General features: G+C 43.0%; 1 protein-coding gene across 1 annotated transcript in view; it reads left to right on the top strand.

The window, feature by feature from the left end:
- The window catches only part of LOC143270565 (cytochrome P450 3A25-like), an 87,192-nt gene that overhangs the window by 21,550 nt on the left and 49,104 nt on the right, over positions 1 to 16,538 (top strand). Inside the window, exon 3 of the mRNA XM_076560915.1 lies at positions 195 to 376. The gene's annotated coding sequence lies outside the window, so the exon portion shown is untranslated. The remainder of the gene's footprint in view (positions 1 to 194; positions 377 to 16,538) is intronic.

The raw sequence follows: 16,538 nt of genomic DNA, 5'->3' as shown, positions 1-16,538 counted from the left end.
AACAATCTGTAATGATATCTGGTACCCTCTTCTGTGTACATAATAAACAAACAAACAAATAAATAAATAAATAAATAAATAAATAAATAAATAAATGAATGAATCAATGAATAAATGAATAAATAAATTAAAAAATAAAATAAAATAAACCAGCTATCTAATCACAGATCTTGAAATCCTTTTCCTGTCTGCAGCAGCAGAATCTGGAAGAAGAGAAGTTATACAGTTGCCCAGCAGAGATGCCCCTTTGCTGTCTCAGCCTGGATCACTGTGGCAGCAGTTGCAGTAGGAACAGCCCACCTGGAAGTCTTCTGTCAGCATCACTGGATCCTGGGAACCCACAATTTCCTGCTCTTCACCAAATTCTGGATAGCCAGTAAGCATAGTTAGAATTACTTGATGGGGGTGATTTCCTCTAATCTGAAAGTGCAGTGGAGGAGGAAGGAGAAACTGAAAATTTGTCTCTGCTTGGTGTCAAATGGTATCTGAGGGACTTAACATTTGACATAGATTGTAGATCTCTATCTGAGAAAGATCATGAAACATCGACACGTTGTTAATAACATGGTAGACAACATCAGTGTTCTAGAAGCATGGAAGTTCCATGCACAGAGTGAAGCATGATCAAGCATGCTCCATCCCACTGTAATAGCACTATTACCCCATGATAAAGGAAGAGGGCACCATCATGTTGTACCACAATATACACATGCTTATTTCCAAACAACACACACAAATATGTGCCCACATTCATACATTTAAGAACATGTATGTGTCTACACCTTTGCATGCACACACAGACACACACACACACACACATACAGAATTATACTTTGAATTCCAATTAGATATTCAATAAATTGGCATAACAAGAAATTAAATATAAACAAGCAACCTTTGTGGCATTGGTATGCATGTGTATGGTATGCATGTTGTATACAGAACTATGAGTATAGTTATGTGCATATTTTCATAAGTATCTACATGATATACCTAACATGTCCAACCATATCTAACTGCATATACATGCCTATATAAATATAAAGATAAACTGAAATCCCAACTCCCAGACACCAGCCAAAGAGGCATCAGAACTTTCCAAGTGGCTGGCTTGATGTGTCAGCTCTTTCCTGCCTTCAACTCTGAGTGACTATTATGTTAATTAACAGTATCATTCATTTGAAACAAAATTCTGCACAAATTTTTCACAATGCCTTTTAATATTAAAATATTCTCTAACTTTCAGAACCACAAGAAAACCCTCTAAGGCAGAAAGCCACGAGTTGATCATGAAAAGTACCAGGGAAGGGCCAATGAGATGGGTAGCTGGGTGGAAGGAAAGAGCTGACTCCTCCTAATTTGTTCATTGACCTCCATATGTACAGAATGACAGAATGGAATGGCGTGTATTGTATGTTCATTCTCTCTCTATTGTATAGATGTATTTATTTCCTCATCACAAAATAAGTAGATAGATAGTTATTATTTTAAATACCAATCAGAAGATTTCTATACACTTATCATATGATATAATTAATTTTTTAAAATAACGAAAAAAATCTCATACAACTCACAACTGTTTGTAACGCCAGGACCAGAGGAGTTGACAGTCTCACACAGGAATACATAAAGGCAAAACACCAATCAACATAAAGTAGTGAATAAACAATTAAATATTTGGAGGACCTAGTGTGGTCAGGAGCCCCACAAGCATCCCACAGAACTAACTAACCTAGGCTCATAGTGACTCAGAGACTGAACTACCAACCAGGGAGCATGCATGGGACTGACCTATGTCCTCTCCATGTATTTTACAGTTGAATAACTTGATCTTCTTGTGAGACTCCTAACGGTGGGAGCAGGGCTTGTCTCTAATGCCTGCTTTTGGGACCCATTCCTCCTACTGAATTCCTGTGTCCAGCCTTAATGTAAAAAGTCATGCCTTGATATAACATGGCAGGCAGATATGCACAGGAGATCTGCCCATTTCTGAAGAGAAAAAAAAAGGAGGAATGGATGGGGAGCAGGAAGAGTAGAGTTTGGGGGAAGGACTGAGAGGAGAGGAAGGAGGGGAAATTTTGGTTAGAATGTAAAAACAAAAATAAATAAATAAAACCAAATTTATTCCAAAAGAGGTAGTATATTGATGGTTATCATATTTAAATTTGAGATACTAAAAGAATGTCCCTCCAGGAACATTGCCACTTATTCTAACTTTATAATGTGTTTGCAGTTGTACAGCAATTGCTGGGGATGACTTTCTGTATGCTGTGAATGTGTTGCTCTGAGTGATTGATAAAAACAAAACAAAACAAACAAACAAAAAAAACACTGGTTGGACAGTAGCCAGGAAAGAAGTATGGTATAGGCAGGATAAGCAGAGAGGAGAATGCTGGGAGTGGAAGGCTGAGTCAGGAGAAGCCACCGCCACCAGGAGAAGTAAGATATAAAGTATGGGTAAGCCACAAGCCACATGGCAACTTACAGATTAATAGAAATGGGTTAATTTAAGATATAAGAACTAGATAGCAAGAAGCCTGCCGCGGCCATACAGTTTATAAGTAACATAAGTCTCTTGTGTGTTTACTCGGGTCTGAGCTGCTGAAGGAGCTGGGTGGACACAGGAAAACTCCAACTACAAGGGATAATTAAATCATGTTAGGCATAATTTTGAGCTGGTCTAATACATAATGTGTTCGTGTTGTACTTGGAGTAATTATATCTTGTTTAGGCAATATTAAGACCTGGTTATAGTTTTACATTTGGAAATTAATCATGACATCAAAAGATATAATTGTGTGTCAAGTTGATAAGGGTGCAATTGTGAGAGCTATTTTTGTTTGTCAAATTTATTACATCTGAAATTCATTAGAACCCCAAAATGGAGGGGCATGCCTGTGAGGTATTTTTGCTTAATTTGAAGAGAGAAGATCCACATGTAATCCTCATCTTTGCATTAGAAAGACATTCTGTTAATCTGGATATTGATGAAGAAAGAAACACCTATAACTCAGATGTTTTGAACCCCAAAACCCCACTTGTAATCTCAGCCAGACCTTGTGCTGGAAGCCCGTATAATGAAATGGAAGAAGGGAGTTTTGCTCTTTAGCTGCTTGCTCTCACCTTGCTAGCAAGTCCATGCCTTCACTGGCATTGGAGCCAACTTCCTTGGGATTCCAGACTATACTGCTGATGGGCTGAGACATCAAGCATATTGGATTGAGCAACTCCTGGATTCGAGGATTTTGCCATTATAACCAGCCAATGTTCCATTAGCCGGACCACAGCCTCTAAGTCATTCTAAAACATAGCCTTTTGTATATATAGAAATTCATTCTGTTACCCCATAAAACCCTGAACAATGCACCAGACAGGTATAGAATTTTTAGAGTAGTTTGGGTCTGACAATAGCTCTGAGTCCAATGGCTGGGAAATCCTTGTGCAGCTCAAGATTCCTGGAATTTACTGAGATACATCAAAGCCTGAGAGTTCAGGGTTTACAGGAGTGTGAAACCTTGCCTGCCTAAACAAGAGTCTCAGAGTGAAGTTTCAAATTGCATTTTATTCATAAAACACATTCATTTTACTCAATCGGGGCTTTCAAAACAGCAGTCCTTATATATAATGTATAGCCTTAGCGAACTATTAAAACAATGATAAGAATATAAGAAATAACAAAAATTAACAAAACCTTAAACCAAAATGAAGAAAACCAAAATCCAAAGCATAAATATCCCAACATATAAACAAAAAAATTAAGCAAATTTCAGGATCACTTGGAATTTCACTATGGGAGAGAAAATGAGGTGAGGAACTGGCTTATTCTCTGCAGTGAATAATCTTCAGCAAAACTTGCACATGACATGGTGTCTGCTTCAGCACTGCAGTAGAGAGAATCTCATGCTTTTGGGTGTGGTCTGTCTGGATGGCAGTGTGATGTTAACACAGTCTTCCTTGTCAGACTTCTATCACATATGGGGTCAGCTTGTCAAAGCCCTTGATAGGAAGCTGACAGAAGAACTCTTGCTCACCCACATGTCCTCTTCATTTTGTTTTGCCCCTCACTGGGGCCACGTGCTGATGGATGTCAGGGTTCTTAGTAATTTGTGTTATGTCCTCTGAATCTCAGACTATTTGTGATACAATCTTTTCTCTGGGAATAGTGAGCCACAGATGGGGATCAGATTGTGGCTGGATCGCCTGATGGTAGGTTGATATTTGTCTCACTCGTGAGTTCACAGCTGAAAAGAGGTGGCATTTTCTGAGGAGGCTGTGAACCTGGGGTTTAGAATATCATGCCTTCAAGGTGTCTCTGGCTTCTTCCAGCCTTCTCAGTTTTCTGAAGAGGTGCTGTTAGGGAAAACCAGCAAAGAAAATATTCAGAATCAGTTTTGCTGTGCCACTGTCAAAAAAAATCAGGCCCTATTTATCCCTAGTAAACAAAAGTTAAGGAAGAAAACAAACCCCATGAATACCCTGGCTGCTGGTGATGGGCTCAATGGTGGCTTACTTGCCTGGAACATAGTGTTTCTGCACCAGCAGCTCCTTCTGCAGGAGGCTCTCTTCCTGGTCTGTGGTCTGCTCCAGATCCTGCTGGAGGTATTCAAACCTAGGGGAGGAAGGCAGCTGGGGCACAAGCCTGATGGAGACCTGCCATGTCAGCTTTTGAGCCCCCACCAGCACTACTCAGCTAGACAATTGAGCATTACCTTTCACCTGAGTTCATTCCTTGCTTCACCAAGGTAAAAGGGTCAGAGAGCACCTGGGCAGGATTTTTTTCTTAGCTTTTAAAAACTGCTAGAAGTTGGACTGGTAAGTACATACTGTGCTGGATTAGAAAGAAAACCAGCATATTTCTCCAACAGTCCAAAGACATCATTTTGGAGAAATATCAGTATGTTAAAGTCTTAGGCACAGTTCAGGAACAATATCCCTGGCCTTGATTAGATACCAGGTGAAAGTGAACCTCCTGGAAAACTCTATGCCTGCCCTCTAGTGGAGCCTACACAGCAATGCAAAGAAGGATCTGGTTATTCCTACAGCTGAGAACCCTGCATAGGATTAACTTGTCAGCGACTACTCTGTTTATGACCAAGAGTAAATCTTCTCATGAGAAACTGATAAACACTGCAGAGAGCCTGCAATCAGCAGGAGTGTGCTTTATGCAAATTTGCAAAAGGTGGACACTTCTCTCTAAACGTGATGTTCCTGATGGAAAAGATGCAGGGGACACACTTTCCTTCATGATCAATGATCCTCCTTTCCAAGTTTCTGGCTGCTATGGGAATATTTGTGGGGAGATCTAATTTAAGAGATGAGATACTAGAGCATACAAGAGTTCTCAGAAAGGAAGAAGGGGACACAGTCCCCATAAGAGCAAGGAGAGAGCATATTGCTTCATGTTGACTGAGCCATCAACGACACTCTGAGGCGTTCTTTCCCTGCCCATGGCTGGCAGCTTTGCCAATTGACAAAACTCAAAGAGGATGGAGATCCAGGTACAGCGGACCCACTTGGATCCCCCTGCTTCTGGAAGCCTGGGCTCCTACCTCATCTGGGACACAGTGAAGTGATGCTGCAGCTTTACTGCCAAGTCCCTTTGCCGGGTGAACAGCTCCTTCTGCTTCATCAGGGACTGAAGATTTTCCTCATGATTTTGAAGTTCCTGTTCATTAGAAGATTGTGTTTTTAGGGGAGGTTGTCCTAACCATGTACATAAACATGCATTCTCTCTCTCTCTCTCTCTCTCTCTCTCTCTCTCTCTCTCTCTCTCTCTCTCTCTCTCCTCTCTCTCTCTCTCTCTCTCTCTCTCTCTCTCTCTCTCTCTCTCTCTCTCTCTCTCTCTAGCACACACATGCATGTGGATGCACACATACAAGCACACTACATTTCATCCACACTTAGTTTTCCAGATAACTTATGTAAGAAGAGATCACCTGGGATACTATGGAGAACAAAGTTACCTTTCATTAACCTACACACTCTCTACCCATATTCCTGCCTGGAGGCAGGAAACACAGGATGCTCTGAGCACAGGGATGTGGAGAATATTGTGCGCTTTTACTTGGTTTTGATAATTTTTCAGTTTATTTTTAATTTATATGTGCAGATGTACAGCCTGCTTGTGTGTCTGTATAACATGTGCATGCCTGGTGACCTGGGAGAAGAACTCAGTGGGTAGATAAGTCAATGCAGTGCTTGCCTTGAAAACCTGTACACAGACAGGTGAACACCAGGGTTCCATGATCTGTAATCTAACTCTATTAGCAAGTTCCCCAGTCTGTGCATTGAAGGCTTAGTTCCCCAGCACAGGAACACTGGACGGCAGTGGACCAGCCCCTTGCTCTCTCTCAGTGCTTCCCAGGGCCTCCAAGGAGGGCAGCTTCCTCCTAAAGAAGCTCTCTATACCACAGGTTGCCTCCATTTAGGCCCAAAGGAATGAGCTCAGAAAACTAGAAAAGCTCTACAATCCAGAGTCTATATTAAACATTCCTCCAAGTAAGTTGATTGTGTCAGGGATTTCTTTGAGTAACAGAAGGTTGACTAACTCATGGCCAAATGACTGCATATATTATTCCATACTTCACAATATCCCATGGACCACATTGTATGTTTGCACTCATCAGTGATGGGTATCTGAAGAGTTTCTAATTGGGCTGTTCTGATGAGTCCTGCTGTATCCCTGTTATTCCCTATTCTCTGTGGACAACACTTTCCATTCTGGAATCATTGCTCCACCTGAAGTCTGAAGTTCCACTTTCTGAATAATTGCACATACCTTCTCATAGGGCTGCACCATTTTACACTACTAGCAATGTCTGAGAGTTCTCATTTCTCTCAACTCTCCATCAGGCTGAATTTAACTCATTATGAAGAAGTTTGGAATAAAAGCAGCTTCTGAGTGCTGCAGACACAACATGGAGTGGGTATTAGAAAGTATGATGGGCCTAAGCGGTACCCTAAGACAACCTCATCTCACACCTCAGCATAGCTGTGGGACTTCTGTTGGCCTGGGATGCAACCACAAGCACCTCTGCAGTTCAGAATTTCTCTGAGAATAAAGTTCATGCCAGCTCCAAGGGCAAGGTTAGCTGAACCAAAGTAGGGCAAAGGTGAATGGAAAATGGCAGCAAGCGATGAGAAGAAGAACAAAACAGGATGCAGGAAGTCATCAGTGACCAGCCTCCTTTCACCCAGAGCAGAGAGGGACACAAATCTTTCCGGCCTTTCCTGCGTCTCTGTAGCCTCTCTCTCACCTTCATGGACCCCATTACATTGTTTTTCTCCAGAGGATTTCTTTGCAGATAAATATTTCTGCCTCTACAGATACCTGAAGAACTTTTAGCTTGCATCAGTTACGTGGCTTTTGGTTGTAGTTAGCTGTGTGGACATGCAGAAGGATGGGCAACAACATCTGTTCTTTGATGGAGGCAAAGTGGTACTAACCAGATTAGGCACAGTACTTTCTCATTGAAATCCATCTCCATCATTCTTAAAGATGTTCCATTGTTCCGTGAGAGAGTAAACATACCCACAGAGGCTCAAACACACATTCTCATTCCTCAAAGATACACATAAAAGCAACAACAACAACAACAACACACACACACACACACACACACACACACACACACACACACCTTTCTTGAATCCAGAAAGGCAAGGTAGAAGACTAGAATGTTGCAGCACCTTTTCTACTCCAGGGGGGGACATAGTGGGTCCTCGCTGCTGTCTACAAGCCTCTTAAACCCAGCCAAGCTCTTCTGTCCTGGCCTGAACTTATTTCCCTTCCCAGGGAAGTTCTTAACACCAGACTCACTGATCATACAGATAAGTAACAACCTCTGCACAACTGAGTTGGACCACACAAAACCAAGCGCTGGGGGAAGAGGGTGGGACATGAAGCCTCCCGATAGATTTAAGTTGAACCATCATAGTCTCCTCACTAAACTTACCCCGACTCCTCCACAGAAGACATCGACAGCACCAGAGACTAGAAGTCTCTGTCATTTCCCAACAACTTTTGACCAGATTACAGTGCACATTATATGAAAACAGCCCCAGGCCAGTCAGTGGAAGGTTATTTAGGTCATCCACAGCACTTTTCTAAAATGCAGCACTCTATACAACTATGAGTTGGACTAAGAGTGAGCTTCAAAATATCAGGTTACATGTTGTGAAGCCAGTAGACAAATCAGACCTTTCCTGGGATGTTACCTCTACGCTGTGAAAGTAAAGAAGTCTACTTTTTCATTTTTAAAGTAGCTCCATTGTTTGATTTTTGTTATTTATTTTAAGACGCATTAATTCCAAAGTAATAAACATGTTTAAAAATGAAGAGAAACCAACAAATCAGTTCTCTTTGAACAAAGGAACCATTTAGCAATGAAATGAGACAGAAAAAGACAGGACGGTCTACTGTGAGGAGACAGGAGATCCAAAGATCTGTGGCTATCCAACTTAGCCAGAACAGAAATTTCCAGGTTCAGTAAGAGACTCGGGCTGAAGGGAATAAAGGAGAAAGCAACAGAAGACACTCGATATCATCATCAGAACTTCCAAAACACCTACAGACGTATATACACCCTCAGACAGACATACTCACACACAGACAAACACCCCTCCAATCATCAGTGATCAGAATGCAGTGAGGAGGACATCACACTGGATGAGGATGACATTGCCAGTTGGTTTTAGACTCCTCACACTAGCTGTTATAAGAAAGTCCCACAATTCTGTATCATTTTGGACTAAAAATGCCTGGGGAAGCATGCTGTGTCTCCGCAGGCTACGTTGATGCAGTTGGCTCAAATCTGTCAACCTGACCCCCACCTGTCATAAGCCCTTGCCACATCCCTGGTCATCCAGTGAGCTTCTGAATGTAAGATCCAGGATGGGAGAACTGGCCAATGCCACTCACAGCAAACAGTACTGACAAGCTGATAATTTAGTTTCTGTCACTGTGAAGCAAGGGCTTGACCAGGTAAAGAGAACTCCATGGCAGTCTGGGAACAAGAGGGTAAAATGTCTAATGACACCCAAAAAGTAGTCTATGAGCCCGGGTCATTTGGCTTTTTCAGGAGGTGTTCCTCCTTCCATGCTGTATCTGCCTCTGATCTCACATGACCCCTGCAAAGCAAATGAGACCCAGACATTTGGCCTGACTCACTCAGATCTCTGTGGCTCCCATCATAGCACGGCTCCTCCCATACTGACATACAGGTTAGTGGTATGTGATTGACCTGTCTCCCTCAATGGGCTGCGGCTTCCAGCAGAGCAGTAGGGTTTGCTTGCCTAAAAGGCTAACTCCCCAGAAAGACTTGTGAATGATCACAGAAGTGAACTATTGGATGGGATGGGTCAGTTGAGTAATTGAGTAGATGGTTACATTTGTGTATGTGTATGTGTGTATATGGTCAGACAGGTTGCCAGGTGGGCCCTGGCGTTTCAACCTACCTGCAGCTGCCTTGTCCAGAGGTCATAGATCTTCTCATGGACCTCTTCACAGAGCCTCTTTGCCTCCTCACAGGACTCTTTTAGTAAAATCTGCTCCCCCTGCAGCTTTTTCTTGTCCTCTAGCAAGATTCTCACTTTTTCCTTCAGCTGAGTCTGTTCACTCAGGTGCTGACTGTAGAGGGTGCTGAAATATCACAAGAAATGATGTTCTCAGATTCCATCTGCCACTCCTGCCTCCCAATACCATGATTCCTGCAAGGTCCTATGTACCCATCCCCAACAGCCCTGGGCTGGAGCCCTCATTAGCCATGGCAGCATCACTCAGGTACAGGCAGAAGCCAGATAATAGTCAAATTCCAGAAAGATTTACACTACTTCTGAAGACCCTAACAGCAAAAGGGATCCATGTACCTCAGAAGATTGGATCTGCTGCCTCCCACACACATACCCTGGTACTTAACTGTTCACAGTATTGGGAAAACATGAGCAGGTAGAGGGAAAACATGGTCTGAGGGCGACAGAAGACCCATCAGGAATACTTTCCATCCATGTGTCCCATGGAAAACAGCTATGTAAGCTCCTGCCAGAGCCACAGAAACCATTCATGGTGCAAACTATGTTTTCTGTATAGAAGTTCCAGAAGCTGACAGGAAAATATTGGGAGGGGCTCTCAGACTCTTCACACTTAGGAGAACTCAGTCTAGGAGGCACAAGTCCAAGAGGAATGAGGCAGGCTGCTTGCTAAAAGGTAAACAGACTAGAACCACAGCCCTCACTTTGGCTTAAGGTGGAGAAGGGAAGAAGATTCTGTGGGATGTCTTTCTGTATGCCGTGAATATGTATTGCTCCCATTGGTTAATAAATAAGCTGCTTTGGCCTATGGCAAGGCAGGAAGGAGCTAGGCATGAAAGTCCAAGAGAGACAGAGAAGAAAGGCAGAGGTGGAGGAGATGCCAGCTGCCACCCAATGAGCAACATGCCAGCAGTCTGGCATTCAGCAGCCATGTGGGAACACACAGATGAATAGAATTGGGTTAATTTAAGATGATAGAGATAGCTAGCCTGAAACTTAAGCCATTGGCCATATAGTTTGTAAGTAATGTGAGCTTCTGTGTCTTTATTTGGGACCATTTTGCTCAGGAGGCAGGTGGGACATATTCCTCCTGGCAGCAGGGTCAGGCAGGACTGGAGAAACTTCAGACAACAAGAAGCAGACCTTAGCAAGTTCTGGAGTCCACCCAAGTCAGGCACTCACTGGTAGATTTTGGTCTTCTCACTCAGCTCTGTGCACTTGTACAAGGCCTCACTAAATTCCTTGGGTAATTTCTTCACATCTGACATATCCGTCTTATACTCTGTGTTCTGCATCTCATTCTCTGAATTCAGCCTGTGGTAGGGCATAGCCCCAGGAGCAAAGAACCCTGTGAACACAGACCTCAGGGACCCCATGAGTTAAGGTCATATTTTGTACTACCCTAGCCTACTGAATATCACACCCTGAATGCTATGTACCGGGAATTCATGATGTGCATTAATTAGACTTGCTACCCTGCTCCAGGGCCAGGAAAGCCTGGGTGTCAACAGGGAGGGAGACAGGGCTCCATGAGCTCCCTCAATAGGCCTGGAGAGGTAGACTAGCACTCTAAGAAGGTCCACCACTGTGGGCCTACCTGAAAACTGCGATGACATTTCAACTGGTGTGAGAACAGAAATGCTTTGTCCTTACAAGGATACCCAGAATTCATCATCAGTATTGCCATGCATGAGGCACTCTATGAGGATGTCTTTATAAACTCCCAAGGGGATTCCAATGTGGCACCAGTGTGAGCACAGAGACTGAGTACAGTGATGCTCAAAGTGGAGCTCCCTGTTTTCAGCACTTATGTCACCTGAAATCTTTGAATCAGGCAAATCCTCAGGACTACTATCAATATCCAATTCAAAAGATCTGAAGGGACACATACACACACACACACACTTTAAGGGAGCCTCTCAGAGACAGTACAGAACACACTGAGACCTAATCCTGAGCACAAAGAGATGTATTTCCCCAGCAGGGCAAGCATGGCATTGGGAGCCTGCCTCTGGATCAGGCAAAGGCAGACAACACCCAGCAGGCTTTTTTCAGCAGTGGGATTTTAAATAGAAAGGTTAAGTCTGTGCTAGGGTGAGTTGCTGAGATCTGATTGGACAGGTTGGCAAGTGTAGCTGAGTAATGAATTTTGATTGTTGGACTTTGGTGTTTAGTTTCAAGAATGAGTCAATGTCCACAAAAGGGAATGAACTTTGGGGACTAAATTAAGGAATGCAATCTAATGGTTTATCAAGGGAGAGGGAGGTGAAAAGCGCAAAACCTGAGACTACCATGTTTGTGATATTTGGACCCCTAATAGGGCAATTCACATGCACACAAACCCATCCACAATTAAGATGCCAGAGAAATTCAGGTGGGTGGCATTGTCTCACAGTATAAGGAACAAGACCAGAGAGGAGCTGGGATGGACTCCAAGCCTTCCATTCACACACAGATGGAGCAAGAAGGATCACCAGGCCTTTCAATCTGCTCCGAGAGCAACAAGCAAAAATAAATATCTAGTCAAATACAGAGACTCAGGTTAAACTCAGAGCACCCAGCATCTCCTACAAGCCGACACCTGCCAAGGTCTCTTGAAATGCATGTTGTGATCTTACACCTTAGTGCCCCTCTCTGTGGATTGTGATTCAGGCCACAGGCTCTGGTTTTCATTAGGAGGAATCAGAACAACCTGTGTCCCATCTCACTCCTACAGGCTTCAGTTCTGCCTCTCAGATGCATTCAGGAAAATTTGCTTGTGCAGATTACCCTGTAGGTGCAGCTTCCAGTGACCTAAGGACTGCTGGAATTGACACAGTAAGGTCAAGACAGTCACCAGAGAACAGGACATGATGAATACCTGTTGTTCAACTCATTGTTGTAATGGGCCAGGAATTCACGCAGTTTATTCCTGTCATTGGTCATCATCTGTAGCTGAAGTTTCAGTTTTTCCACCTGGTTCAACTGCTGCTCTTGCTCAGTGAGGAAGAAGGGTGTGGATGATGCCTTTCTAACAGTCCCTGTAGGTACATAAACACAAGTGTATTTGTACAGATGAATGGCATACGCCAAGAAGATCATGTGGTGTCCCAAGAGGAGGCCTGAGGAAGAGGAAAAGCATGGAACCCAGTGAAGCCCTCAAAGATCAGAGCAGCTCTCCTTAAGCTGGGCCTCATAATCCATGTGTCTGTCTCTAATCACCATGGCTAGATATATGCCTCATCCCCTACTGCAGCACCACTGGCCCTGAAAGACATAAGCAAGGCCAGCCATGTTGGTTTGGAATTGTCATCTCATGCCTGATGTGATGCAAGGAAGTCCAGGAGTCCCTAGTGCTCTTTGCCTGCAGCCCTCATAACCTGTGTCCATGACTAAAAGGAACTGAATGTCTCTGACTTGGGTACATGGATGGAAAATTTCCCTCCTTGGTATTTACATCAGACATAAAGTGCAACAACATCCCATTCTGATACTGCATTAGTGGTTCTGTGCATCCTGTTGCATTCTTTGCCACTCAGAATGAACTGAAGGAGGTCGAAGCACAGCAGCTATAGACTTGACCATCCCTGGCCCTCTGCCACTGAACCATCAGAAATCCTTCACCTTGGATCTGCTCTTTAGGAACCCGGATAAGCAGCATAGGCCCATTGCTTCATGATCACAGCCACTGAACCCCAATACTAGAAGGTCCAGTTCTAGCCTCACCTCCTTAGCAAACTAGGGCTCTCTCTGCCAATCAGTGTGATCAGTCTTGCCAACATGTCAATTTGGTGAACTCTATAAGTACTTAGTGAATGCCTCAAGGGAAGTTGACATTGCCCAGACTCTGGTGATTTCACAGAAGATGCCAAGGGCTCTCCAGGATACAATAGAATTTCCAGAGAATGGACTGTTAGGGCCACTGCCAATGGTCATCACCTATCTGATAACAAGCTCTTCCCCAATTCACCAAAAGCCAAGCTGCCCTTTCCAGGAGCCTTTCCTGAGAAACAGGGGAAGGCCTTCAGCGAACCTCCTCCTTCCAATCCTGAGATCTCTCTGATTCATTAGAATCTAGTTCATTCTAATTCAACAGTTCATCATGTGTGGAGAGCAAGAGTCATTTTCCAAACACTTCCCAGAAATGGCTCTTCTCATTCTTATAATCGCAAGCTAATAAGATGAGAAATTAAGGATGCTAAGAAATTCGCTCAGAATAATGGGGAAGGATGATCAGTTCCATGAGATGAACAAGCACATTAGAGAAGATCCACGGGGCAGTTACAATGTATTGGAATGGGGGATGATTATGTGGGTCCTGTCAGAACAATGATAAGTCGTATTGGAAATGATGGAACTTTTGCTAAAACCTTCAGCAGAATACATTTCAGCCATCATGAAGTTAGCAAAAGTGTTATCAACTACTGATAGGTATGCCTGAAAATATTTAAGGACTGGGCATCCCCAGGTGAGCCCTCAGTCACCAAGAACAAATACAAAAAGATTTATGTCCCAGTCCTGCACACAAGGTAGAGGAAAGAGGACTGGCTAGTGAGAGGGCAGGAACTCAGAAACCTTAGGGGTCACTGACATGCAGCAATACTTGGTGGCTCCTGCCCTGCCAGTGGTTGTTATTTAAAATGTGAGACTCTCCAGCTCTGGCCAGGGGACTTTACTCTCCCTGTTATTAGTGACACACATCAAAAGAAATCCAGTGTGGGTGAAATCAGGACTGGAACTGAAACCTCTTTAGTCCCTCTGTGCTTCCCTCCCACTCAGAGTGAAAGCAGAGTGCCCTCAACCTAGTAGCTGCAGTCTTGACCATCCCTGGTTCTCTGCAAACTAACCATGGAAAATCCTCAACTCTGGGTTTGCTCTTGAAGAACTCAGAGGACCAGGATAGGCCCATTGCTTCTCAGAAACTCTCCCCTCCTGAGCCCCACTCCTGAAAGGATCAGCTGCAGCCTTCCTCCTTCAGGAAGCTCCCCTTCCCGTTCCCAGGACTCACTGTGATTTCCCCAGAACCATTTGTTTCTTGATGTGTGACATGGAGACTGAAAGCCACCTTCTTTCTGCCTCCCTCTGATCTCCCTGTGCTCGCCATCCTGTCTCCCAAGAATCCTGTTCAGTCTAGTCAGCATGTCTGTCGGTGAAACAAGAGGCACTGCACCAATGCCCCAATGACAGTTGGTGTTGCCATAACACTGGTGACATCACATGGAATGCCAGGGCTCTCCAGGAGACAGTAGAATGTCCATGTGCTGATGTCACATGGTATATCTGCTACCCTTTGCTTTGCATTTAATATCCATTTAAGAGTAAGCACATACCATATTTGTCTTTCTGGGTCTTTGTACCTCCCTCAGTTTCTAGTTCCATCCATTTGCCTACAAATTTCGTGATGTCACTTTTTTTTTTAACCACTGAGGAATATTCCATTGTGTACAGATATCACATTCATACTATTATATCCTTCATTTGAGGGCCATCTAGGTTGTTTCCTGGTTCTGGCTATTACAAATAATGCTGTTATAAACATGGTTGAGCAAGTGACATGTGGCATGATTGAGCATCCTTTGGGTATATGCCCAAGAGTGGAATAGCTGTGTCTTAATATAAGTAGATTCCTAACTTTCTGAGGTACTGCCCTACTGATTTCCTGAGTGGCTGTACAAGTTTGCACTCCACCAATAGTGGAGGAGTGTTCCCCTTGTTTCACATCCTCTCCAACATAAGCTGTCATTAATGGATTTGATCTTAGTCATTCTAACAGGTGTAAGATGGTATCAGTGTCATTTTGATTTTCATTTGCTTGATGGCTAAGGATTTTGAGCAATTCCTTAAATTTCTTTTTGCCAATTAATATTCTCTGTTTCCAATTCTCTGTTTAGATCTGTACCCCATTTTTTCAATTGGATTATTTGGTAATTTGATGTCTAGTTTCTTGAGTTCCTTATATATTTTGGAAATCATCCCTCTGTCAGATGTGGGCTTGTGAAGATTTTTTCCCATTCTGTAGGCTGTCATTTTGTCTAGTTGACCCTGTGTAGCACAAATCTTAACAGTTCGTATTAATAAAAACAAACCTGGACCCAGGTATTGGGGTGAATGCTGAATGATCAGAGAAAGAACAAGCCACAGCTAACCTCAGCTTACCAATTTCTCAGTCAATCCTGTTTCCTCAGACTGGAAGCCTCTGACTTCTCATCTGAATGGATCCAGATGAACTCCTGCTAAAAGCTAAAAGCTTAAAAAAGGCTCTATCTAGTTCCTGGTCCTCATGCCTTTCATCCCAGGAAATGATGGCAGGAATCAGAAAAAGTATATAATGTGTGAGGACCAGGCACTATATCCTTTTTTAAGCTTTTAGCTTTTATAGATATAATCAGGAATAGGAAACATCCCTTATATATAACTTACATCGGATCCCATATGGGTCTGCCAGGCCCTCTAGCACAAGGTAATGACTAGATCAAAAAACTAATGATAGGAAATGTGCTGGAGGCCAGAGAATTTCATAAAAATATTATGTCAATAGTAAAGATTTAAAAAACGATTTATCCATAACCTGGCAACAAGCCAAGGAAATGTCCTACTTGTTCTTTTTACAATCAGACTCCATTATCAGCAGAATGTAACCCAAAGGGTACTCAGAAAAATGAAATCTGGCACATGGATGTGTTTCACTTTGCAGAATTTGGAAGACTGAAATATGTACACCACACTATTGATACTTATTCATGATCTCAACGGGCAACTGCTCTGAGATCTGAAAAAGCTGATTCAGTAATCATGCATTTGCCAGAAGTCATGGCCAACATGGTTATTCCTGTATAAATTAAAACTGACAGTGCTCCAGCATATGTCTCTGGTAAAATGAAACATTTTTTTGCTTATTACAATATAAAGCATATTACAGTTATACCACGTAATCCTATAGGCCAAGCAGTCATAGAAAGATCAAGTTGAACTATAAAGAATATGCTAAATAAACAGAAAGGGATAACAAAAAACCCCAGAAATTGATTACA

The sequence above is a fragment of the Peromyscus maniculatus genome, chromosome 23, assembly GCF_049852395.1.
Source record: "Peromyscus maniculatus bairdii isolate BWxNUB_F1_BW_parent chromosome 23, HU_Pman_BW_mat_3.1, whole genome shotgun sequence".
In the NCBI taxonomy this organism is placed as follows: domain Eukaryota; kingdom Metazoa; phylum Chordata; class Mammalia; order Rodentia; family Cricetidae; genus Peromyscus; species Peromyscus maniculatus.
The sequence above is the reverse complement of the archived record's forward strand: the minus strand, read 5'-3'. Positions and strand labels throughout refer to the sequence as shown.